This window comes from Triticum dicoccoides, chromosome 6A (assembly GCF_002162155.2).
Source record: "Triticum dicoccoides isolate Atlit2015 ecotype Zavitan chromosome 6A, WEW_v2.0, whole genome shotgun sequence".
Taxonomy (NCBI): Eukaryota; Viridiplantae; Streptophyta; class Magnoliopsida; order Poales; family Poaceae; genus Triticum; species Triticum dicoccoides.
Genome location: NC_041390.1, coordinates 604253969 through 604264870, shown reverse-complemented (window position 1 = coordinate 604264870; position 10902 = coordinate 604253969).

The window sequence follows — 10902 nt, the reverse complement described above, 5'->3', positions numbered from 1 at the left end:
GAGAACTCAAAGTGCAAGCATTCTTCGCATCAAGTTTAAACTCATGTGGGGTGCTGGCCGCCATTCAGATGCAGCCCGCAGCTCACTGGTTCTTCTGTGTAACGCCTGATGCCCTTACAATCTTGCATGAACACTGTTTTCTCTGCCGTTTTGCACTGAACTATTACCATGCATGTTTACTGTAAGAAAAAGGCGTTTGTTCCTTGTTCATAATCCCTTTGCTCTGTTTCAGATCTGCGTGTTGATAAGTTATGGAAATTCCTGTCTAACGCAGATATCGCTGTAAGGCAACTCGGTTAGCAGATCTAATTAATCTCCAGGCTTAATGTGCTCAATGACTCCTGAACCTTAAATGTTGCCCAAGCAGCCAAAGGAACCTGATATTCTTTTGAAATGTATATATAAACATGCTATTAAGAATAAAAGGGTGCCATGTTTGGATATCTCAATCAAAGGAAGTAAGTAGACCTTACAGACAGGAGAATGCAAAGAGATAAAATCGAAGCTACTCCCTCCGCCCCATAATATAAGAGCGTCTTAACACTACACTACTGTCAAAAACGCTCTTAAATTATGAGACGGAGGGAGTACTATCGTAACTATCCAAGACTCCCGAAAAAGAAAGGATAAACAAACCTACTTGATAACTCTTTTTTGGGCAAAACATTCCATTAAGCATAAATTACAAACAAGGGACACACAAGTCCCCGATTACGGGAGGGTCTAAACCTGGCGCGTGCGGTTTTTCGCTCACTTTATTTATTTGTCCAGCTCGTTGGAAACTTTCAAACAAGTCCGAGAAAAAAATATTCTCTCACGTTAACATTTTTCCTGCAAAAATAACGGGTATTTATGTGGTTACGTATAAAGCAAGGGGGTTTTCTGCAAAAAATATGCCACGTGGGCACCTGACAGACGGGCCCCAACAGTCAGATACACTGTCAATACGTATAAATACGCTTTTAAACCTGGCACGCGCGAGTTTTCGTTTATTTTATTTATTTGTCCAGTTCGTTGGAAACTTTCAAACAAGTCCGATAAAAAAATTCTCTCACGTTAACATTTTTCCCGCAAAAGTAACGGGTATTTATGTGATTACGTATAAAGCAAGGAGGTTTTCTGCAAAAAAATATGCCACGTGGGCACCTGACAGACGGGCCCCAACAGTTAGATACACTGTCAATACGTATAAATACGCGTTTTAGCCTAATTTGTAAAAACCCGGACCAATGTTGATACTGATATATAAAAATTAACAATCATGATACTAATCTGCATGTGATGTCCAAATTATGATACTTCTGTGCAATTAACTCGCATTCAGGAGTCATGACTCACGTGCATGCACATGCAGACACATGCATGGGTGCACGTTCTGTACAAGGACGCGTTACACGGGCTGGAGTGCATCACCGCTCGTCCGTGTCTTCTCAATTTTGCTCATCGCGCGTCTCGACAGATCACCCGATGCACGTCTCCGCAAGATTAAGTGAAGACCAACGTCAAGTTTACATGCCTGTGCCGGGAGGCCCGTCCGCCACCGCCTCTGCTGGCCCCCCGCCGGTGCTCTACAGCGCGGCCCCGCCAGCCCGTCCCGACTTGCCGCATGGCTTGGCTTTACTGTCCCTGCTGGGGTATGTCGTCGTCCCATCGTTGGCGCTCTTCGGTCCGTCCGTCGTCGCCCCGCCGCCGGCGCTGCCTCCGCTCGTTGACCCTTTGCTATCGCGTGAGGCGTTCGACGCATCCATGTACGGGGCTCCCAGGTATTGGTGGGGGTCGTCTGCAGGCTAACACTCGCCCGCTTGGCAGCAGCCAGTCGGCGCCCAGCACCTGCAGCATCTGTCAGCGGGCCAGCAGATTTTTCCGGCGGGCCATCCGGTCTACCCGGCACCGCAGTCGCAGCCAGGGCTGCCTCCCATACCGTCTGGAGAGTACCCGCTGCCGCTGCCGAGCGGTGGCTACGGCCTCCCCATGGCGTCCCCGTTCCCCTCGCCGGCCCTACCACCGGCGCCTTGGGACCCAGTGCTCCTTCCCGCACTGCATGCCGCTCCTACGCTGAACAACTACACCGGAGGTGATGATTGGTACATGGACACCGGGGCTACGACTCACATGTTTGCTCATCCTGATAATCTTACCTCATTCACTCCCGTCACCACCGACCGCCGCATCATTGTCGGCGACGGTTCCACACTCCCCATCACACATATCGGGCACACATTTTTTCCTTCTAATTCCATGCCTATTACTTTGTCTAACATCCTTGTGTCACCTTATCTTATTAAGAACCTTGTTTCCGTTCGCCGTTTAACTCGTGAAAATCCTGTTACTGTTGAATTTAACGAGCTTGGGTTTTGTGTCAAGGACGCTCGAACCAGGATGGTACTTCATCGATGTGACAGTCTCGACGAGCTCTATCCGGTGCATTCGCCGTCCATCTCCACCACCGCACCGGTTGCTCTCTCCGCCGGCGTCGATCTCTGGCACGCTCGTTTGGGTCATCCCAACCCCGTCACACTTCGTTATATTCTTAGGAGTTTCAGTTTCAGTTGTCATAAGTTAGAGGATCTCTGGCATGCATGTTGTGTCGGCAAACATGTTCGCCTCCCGTTTAATAACTCCACCACCATAGCTTCTTTTCCTTTTCAGTTGATTCATAGCGATGTGTGGACCTCTCCGGTTTCTAGTAATTCGGCCTATTTATATTATCTGGTTATCCTTGATGATTATTTTTATTATGTGTGGACTTTTCCTTTGCGCAGAAAGTCGAATGCACTCTCCACTTTGACGGCTTTTTACTCCTATGTCAGCACGCAGTTTGGGCGTCCCATCCTTGCTCTTCAGACTGACAACGGAAAAGAGTTCGACAACCTTGCTTTCCGCACTTTTCTGTCGCATCATAGCACATTTTTCGTCTCACATACCCGTATACTTCACAGCAGAACGGTCGAGCCGAACGCGTCCTTCGCACTCTGAACGACTGCGTTCACACGCTCCTGTTTCATGCTAATGTGCCGCCTCGTTTCTGGCCGGACGCACTTGCCACCGCATCATTTCTCCTTAACATTAGACCCTGCTGCCCACGGTGGAACTACGCACCTCACAATCTTCTCTTTGGTATGCCCCCAGCTTATGATGGCTTGCGTATTTTTGGGTGCCTTTGCTATCCCAGCACTGCCGACACTGCTTCTCACAAGTTTGTACCTCGATCTGTCGCTTGCATCTTCATCGGCTACCCCTCCAACTCCAAGGGATATCGGTGCTACGATCCCGTCTCCCACTGTGTGTTCACTTCCCGGCACGTTTACTTTGATGAGCATGTGTTTCCGTTTCACCAGGTACCCCCGGCTGTTCCTCCCGCCACTGGTGACGCGGGATCCTCGACGCCTTTCCCAGGGCGCTCGCGCACCTTTCTTGGCCCGCCCCTGGCTTTGAGGCGCGCCCCATGCATGCGGCGCCTCCTACAGCCACGGCGCTGGCGCCCCCGCCGTTGGCGCCCGCGGCCCCCGCGGCGCCCCGGCGCCCCCGACGTTGGCGCCCGCGCCCCCTCCCCGGCGCCCCCGACATTGGCGCCCGCGGGCCCCCTGGCGCCGCCGGTGCCCGCGGACCCCTCGGTGCCTATGGCCGGTCCGGTCACCCGCGCCCGTACAGGCGTTTTTCGCCCGAGCTCGCGCTACGCCTCGGATGACTACGTCCATGCGGCGTCCACCTCTGGGCCGTCGCCGTTGCCGTCCTCCGTTCGAGCCGCTCTTCGTGACCCGCTGTGGATGGCTGCGATGCAAGAGGAGTTTGATGCCATGTTGCGCAACCGGACGTGGCAACTTGTTCCCCGTCCCCGGCACGCCAACGTGATTACTGGGAAGTGGGTCTTTAAACACAAGCTCCGTCCTGATGGCACCTTTGATCGCTACAAAGCGCGCTGGGTCGTTCGTGGCTTCCGACAGCGTGCTGGCATCGACTTCACCGACACCTTTGCTCCGGTCGTCAAGCCCGGCACGATACGCACATTTCTCCACCTTGCGGTCTCCCGTGCTTGGCCGGTGCACCAGATGGACGTCTCCAACGCCTTTCTCCATGATCACCTCGAGGAGCAGGTCTTTTGCCAGCAGTGTTGGAAATATGCCTAGAGGCAATAATAAATTGATTATTATTATATTTCCTTGTTCATGATAATCGTTTATTATCCATGCTAGAATTGTATTGATAGGAAACTCAGATACATGTGTGGATACATAGACAACACCATGTCCCTAGTAAGCCTCTAGTTGACTAGCTCGTTGATCAATAGATGGTTATGGTTTCCTGACCATGGACATTGGATGTCATTGATAACGGGATCACATCATTAGGAGAATGATGTGATGGACAAGACCCAATCCTAAGCCTAGCACAATATCATGTAGTTCGTATGCTAAAACTTTTCTAATGTCAAGTATCATTTCCTTAGACCATGAGATTGTGCAACTCCCGGATACCGTAGGAGTGCTTTGGGTGTGCCAAACGTCACAACGTAACTGGGTGGCTATAAAGGTACACTACAGGTATCTCCGAAAGTGTCTGTTGGGTTGGCACGAATCGAGACTGGGATTTGTCACTCCGTGTAAACGGAGAGGTATCTCTGGGCCCACTCGGTAGGACATCATCATAATGTGCACAATGTGATCAAGGAGTTGATCACGGGATGATGTGTTACGGAACGAGTAAAGAGACTTGCCGGTAACGAGATTGAACAAGGTATCGGGATACCGACGATCGAATCTCGGGCAAGTATCATACCGATAGACAAAGGGAATTGTATACGGGATTGATTAAGTCCTTGACATCGTGGTTCATCCGATGAGATCATCGTGGAACATGTGGGAGCCAACATGGGTATCCAAATCCCGCTGTTGGTTATTGACCGGAGAGTCATCTCGGTCATGTCTGCATGTCTCCCGAACCCGTAGGGTCTACACACTTAAGGTTCGGTGATGCTAGGGTTATAGAGATATTAGTATGCGGTAACCCGAAAGTTGTTCGGAGTCCTGGATGAGATCCCGGACGTCACGAGGAGTTCCGGAATGGTCCGGAGGTAAAGATTTATATATGGGAAGTCTTGTTTTGGTCGCCGGAAAAGTTTCGCACATTATCGGTATTGTACCGGGAGTGCCGAAAGGGGTCCGGGGGTCCACCAAGGGGGTCCACCTGCCCCGGGGGGGCACATGGGCTGTTGGGGTGTGCGCCTTGGCCTATATGGGCCAAGGGCACCAGCCCCAAGAGGCCCATGCGCCAAGAGATAAGGGAAAGGAAGAGTCCTAAAGGGGGAAGGCACCTCCTAGGTGCCTTGGGGAGGATGGACTCCTCCCTGGCCGCACCCTTCCTTGGGGGAAGGTCCAAGGCTGCCCCCCCTCTCCCTTGGCCCTATATATAGTGGGAGGAAGGGAGGGCAGCCACACCTAAGCCCTGGCGCCTCCCTCTCCCTCCCATGACACATCTCCCTCCTCCCGCAGCGCTTGGCGAAGCCCTGTTGGAATCCCGCTACTTCCACCACCACGCCGTCATGCTGCTGGATCTCCATCAACCTCTCCTCCCCCTTGCTGGATCAAGAAGGAGGAGACGTCGCTGCTCCGTACGTGTGTTGAACGCAGAGGTGCCGTCCGTTCGGCGCTAGGATCATCGGTGATTTGGATCACGACGAGTACGACTCCATCAACCCCGTTCTCTTGAACGCTTCCGCGCGCGATCTACAAGGGTATGTAGATCCACTCCTCCCTCGTTGCTAGATGTCTCCATAGATGGATCTTGGTGACACGTAGGAAAATTTTGAATTTCTGCTACGTTCCCCAACAGTGGCATCATGAGCTAGGTCTATGCGTAGTTTCTATGCACGAGTAGAACACAAAGTAGTTGTGGGCGTTGATTTTGTTCAATATGCTTATCGTTACTAGTCCAATCTTGATTCGGCGGCATTGTGGGATGAAGCGGCCCGGACCGACCTTACACGTACTCTTACGTGAGACTGGTTCCACCGACTGACATGCACTAGTTGCATAAGGTGGCTAGCGGGTGTCTGTCTCTCCCACTTTAGTCGGATCGGATTCGATGAAAAGGGTCCTTATGAAGGGTAAATAGCAATTGGCATATCACGTTGTGGTTTTTGCGTAGGTAAGAAACATTCTTGCTAGAAACCCATAGCAGCCACGTAAAACATGCAAACAACAATTAGAGGACGTCTAACTTGTTTTTGCAGGGTATGCTATGTGATGTGATATGGCCAATAGGATGTGATCAATGATATATGTGATGTATGAGCTTGATCATGTTCTTGTAATAGGAATCATAACTTGCATGTCGATGAGTATGACAACTGGCAGGAGCCATAGGAGTTGTCTTAATTTATTTATGACCTGCGTGTCAACATAAACATCATGTAATTACTTTATTTTATTGCTAACCGTTAGCTGTAGTAGTAGAAGTAATAGTTGACGAGACAACTTCATGAAGACACGATGATAGAGATCATGATGATGGAGATCATGGTGTCATGCCGGTGACGATGATGATCATGGAGCCCCGAAGATGGAGATCAAGAGGAGCAAAGTGATGATGGCCATATCATGTCACTATTTGATTGCATGTGATGTTTATCATGTTTATACATCTTATTTGCTTAGAACGACGGTAGTAAATAAGATGATCCCTCATTAAAATTTCAAGAAAGTGTTTCCCCTAAATGTGCACCGTTGTGAAAGTTCGTCATTTCGAAGCACCAGTGATGATCGGGTGTGATAGATTCTTACGTTCACATACAACGGGTGTAAGCCAGATTTACACACGCAAAACACTTAGGTTAACTTGACGAGCCTAGCATGTACAGACATGGCCTCGGAACACAAGAGACCGAAAGGTCGAGCATGAGTCGTATGGTAGATACGATCAACATGAAGATGTTCACCGATGATGACTAGTCCGTCTCACGTGATGATCGAACACGGCCTAGTTGACTCGGATCATGTAATCACTTAGATGACTAGAGGGATGTCTATCTGAGTGGGAATTCATAAGATGAACTTAATTATCCTGAACATAGTCAAAAGGTCTTCGCAAATTATGTCGAAGCTCGCGCTTTAGTTCCACTGTTTAGATATGTTCCTAGAGAAAATTTAGTTGAAAGTTGGTAGTAGCAATTATGCGGACTAGGTCCGTAAACTAAGGATTGTCATCATTGCTTCATAGAAGGCTTATGTCCTTAATGCACCGCTCAGTGTGCTGAACCTCGAACGTCGTCTGTGGATGTTACGAACATCTGACATACACATTTTGATAACTACGTGATAGTTCAGTTAAACGGTTTAGAATTGAGGCACCGAAGACGGTTTTGAAACGTCGCGAAACATATGAGATGTTTCGAGGGCTGAAATTGGGATTTCAGGCTCGTGCCCACGTCAAGAGGTATAAGACCTCCGACGATTTTGTTAGCCTGCAAACTAAGGGAGAAAAGCTCAATTGTTGAGCTTGTGCTCAGATTGTCTGAGTACAACAATAATTTGAATCGAGTGGGAGTTGATCTTCAAATGAGAAAGTGATGTTTCTCCGAAGTCATTACCACCAAGCTGCTAGAGCTACGTGATGAACTATAATATATCAGGGACATATATGATGATCCTTGAGATATTCGCGATGTTTGACACCACAAAAGTAGAAATCAAGAAGGAGCATCAATTGTTGATGGTTGGTGAAACCACTAGTTTCAAGGAGGGCAAGGGCAAAAAAGGGATGCTTCATGAAACGGCAAATCAGCTGTTGCTCTAGTGAAGAAACCCAAGGTTGAACCCAAACCCGAGACTAAGTGCTTCTGTAATAAAGGGAACAGCCACTGGAACAGAATTACCCTAGATACTTGGTTGATAAGAAGGCTGGCAAGGTCGATAGAAGTATATTGGATGTATTATGTTAATGTGTACTTTACTAGTACTCCTAGTAGCACCAGGGTATTAGATACCGGTTCGGTTGCTAAGTGTTAGTAACTCGAAATAAAAGCTATGGAATTAACGGAGACTAGCTAAAGGTGAGATGACGATATGTGTTGGAAGTATTTCCAAGGTTGATCAAATATCGTATGCTCCCTCTACCATCGAGATTGGTGTTTGCGTTGAGCATAGACATGATTGGATTATGTCTATCGCAATACGGTTATTCATTTAAAGAGAATAATGGTTACTCTGTTTATTTGAATAATACCTTCTTACACCTGAAATGAATGGTTTATTGAATCTCGATCGTAGTGATACACATGTTCATGCCAAAAGATAGTAATGATAGTACCACCTACTTGTGGCACTGCCACGTAAGTCATATCGGTATAAAACGCATGAAGAAGCCCCATGTTGATGGATCTTTGGGCTCACTTGTTTTGAAAGGTTTGAGACATGCGAACCATGTCTATTGGTGTATATGCATGAAGAAACTCCATGCAAATGGACCGTTTGAACTCACTTGATTTTGAATCACTTGAGACATGCAAATCATACCACATGGGCAAGATGACTGAAAGCCTCGTTTTTAGTAAAATGGAACTAGAAAGCAACTTGTTGGAAGTAATACATTTTGATGTGTGCAATCCAATGAGTGCTAAGGCATGTAGTGGATATCGTTATGTTCTTACTTCACAGATGATTTGAGTAGATGTTGAGTATATTTACTTGATGAATCACGAGTCTGAATTATTGAAAGGTTCAAGTAATTTCAGGGTGAAGTTGAAAGATCATCGTGACAAGAGGATAAAATATCTATGATATGATCATAGAGATGAATATCTGAATTACGAGTTTGGCACAGAATTAAGACATTGTGGAAATTGTTTCACAACTAATACAACCTGGAACACCATAGTGTGATGGTGTGTCCGAACATCATAACTGCACCCTATTGGATATGATGCATACCATGATGTCTCTTATCGAATTACCACGATAGTTTATGGGTTAGGCATTAAAGACAACCACATTCACTTTAAATAGGGCACCACGTAATTCCGATGAGATGACACCATATGAACTATGGTTTAGAGAAACCTAAGCTGTCATTTCTTAGAAGTTTGGGGCTGCGACGCTTATGTGAAAAAGTTTCAGGCTGATAAGCTCGAACCCAAAGCGGATAAATGCATCTTCATAGGACACCCAAAACAGTTGGGTATACCTCCTATCTCAGATCCGAAAGCAATAAAGGATTGTTTCTAGAATCGGGTCCTTTCTCGAGGAAAAGTTTCTATCGAAAGAATTGAGTGGGAGGATGGTGGAGACTTGATGAGGTTATTGAACCGTCTCTTCAACTAGTGTGTGGCAGGGCACAGGAAGTTGTTCCTGTGGCACCTACACCAATTGAAGTGGAAGCTTATGATAGTGATCATGAAACTTCAGATCAAGTCACTACCAAACCTCGTGGGATGACAATGATGCGTACTACTTCAGAGTGGTACGCGATCCTGTCTTGGAAGTCATGTTGCTAGACAACAATGAACCTACGAGCCATGGATAAGCGATGGTGGGCCCGGATTCCGATAAATGGCTCGAGGCCATAAAATCCGAGATAGGATCCATGTATGAAAACAAAGTGTAGACTTTGGAAGAACTACTTGATGGTCGTAAGGCTGTTAGGTACATATGGATTTTAAAAGGAAGACGGACAATGATGGTAAGTATCACCATTAAGAAAGCTCGACTTGTCGTTAAGATGTTTTCCGGCAAGTTCAAGGAGTTGACTACGATGAGACTTTCTCACTCGTAGTGATGCTAAGAGTCTGTTGGAATTATATTAGCGATTACTGCAATCTTGCAGATAGGATGTCAAAACATTGTTTCCTCGACGATTTTCTTGAGGAAAGGTTGTATGTGATACAACCGGAAGGTTTTGTCAATCCTAAAAGATGCTAATAAGTATGCAAAGCTCCAGCAATCCTTCTAAGGACTGGAGTAAGCATCTCGGAGTTGGAATGTACGCTTTGATGAGATGATCAAAGATTTTGGGTTTATACAAAGTTTATGAGAAACTTGTATTTCCAAAGAAGTGAGTGGGAGCACTATAGAATTTCTGATGAATATATGTTGTTGACATATTGTTGATCAGAAATGATGTAGAATTTCTGGAAAGCATATAGGGTTATTTGGAAAGTGTTTTTCAATGGAAAGCCTAGATTAAGCTGCTTGAACATTGAGCATCAAGATCTATAAGGATAGATCAAAACGCTTAATAGTACATTCAAATGAATACATACCGTGACAAGATTTTGAAGGAGTTCAAAATGGATCGGCAAAGAAGGAGTTCTTGGCTGTGTTATAAGGTGTGAACATTGAGTAAGACTCGAAACCTGACCGCGGCAGAATAGAGAGAAAGGACGAAGGTCGTCCCCTATGCTTTAGACGTAGGCTCTAAAGTATGCTATGCTGTGTACCGCACCTGAAGTGTGCCTTGCCATGAGTCAGCCAAGGGGTACAAGAGTGATCCAAGAATGGATCACAGGACAGCGGTCAAAGTTATCCCTAGTAAATAGTGGACTAAGGAATTTTCTCGATTATGGAGGTGGTAAAGAGTTTGTCGTAAAGGGTTACACCGATGCAAACTTTGACACTAATCCAGATTATTCTGAGTAGTAAACTCGATTCGTATAGTAGAACAGTTATTTGGAATAGCTCCAAATAGAACGTGGTAGCTGCATCTGGGAGATGACATTGAGATTTGTAAAGCACACACGGATCTGAAAGATTCAGACCCGTTGACTATAACATCTCTCACAAGCATAACATGATCAAACCCAGAACTCATCGAGTGTTAATCACATGGTAATGTGAACTAGATTATTGACTCTAGTAAACTCTTTGGGTGTTAGTCACATGGGGATGTGACCTTGAGTGTTAATCACATAGC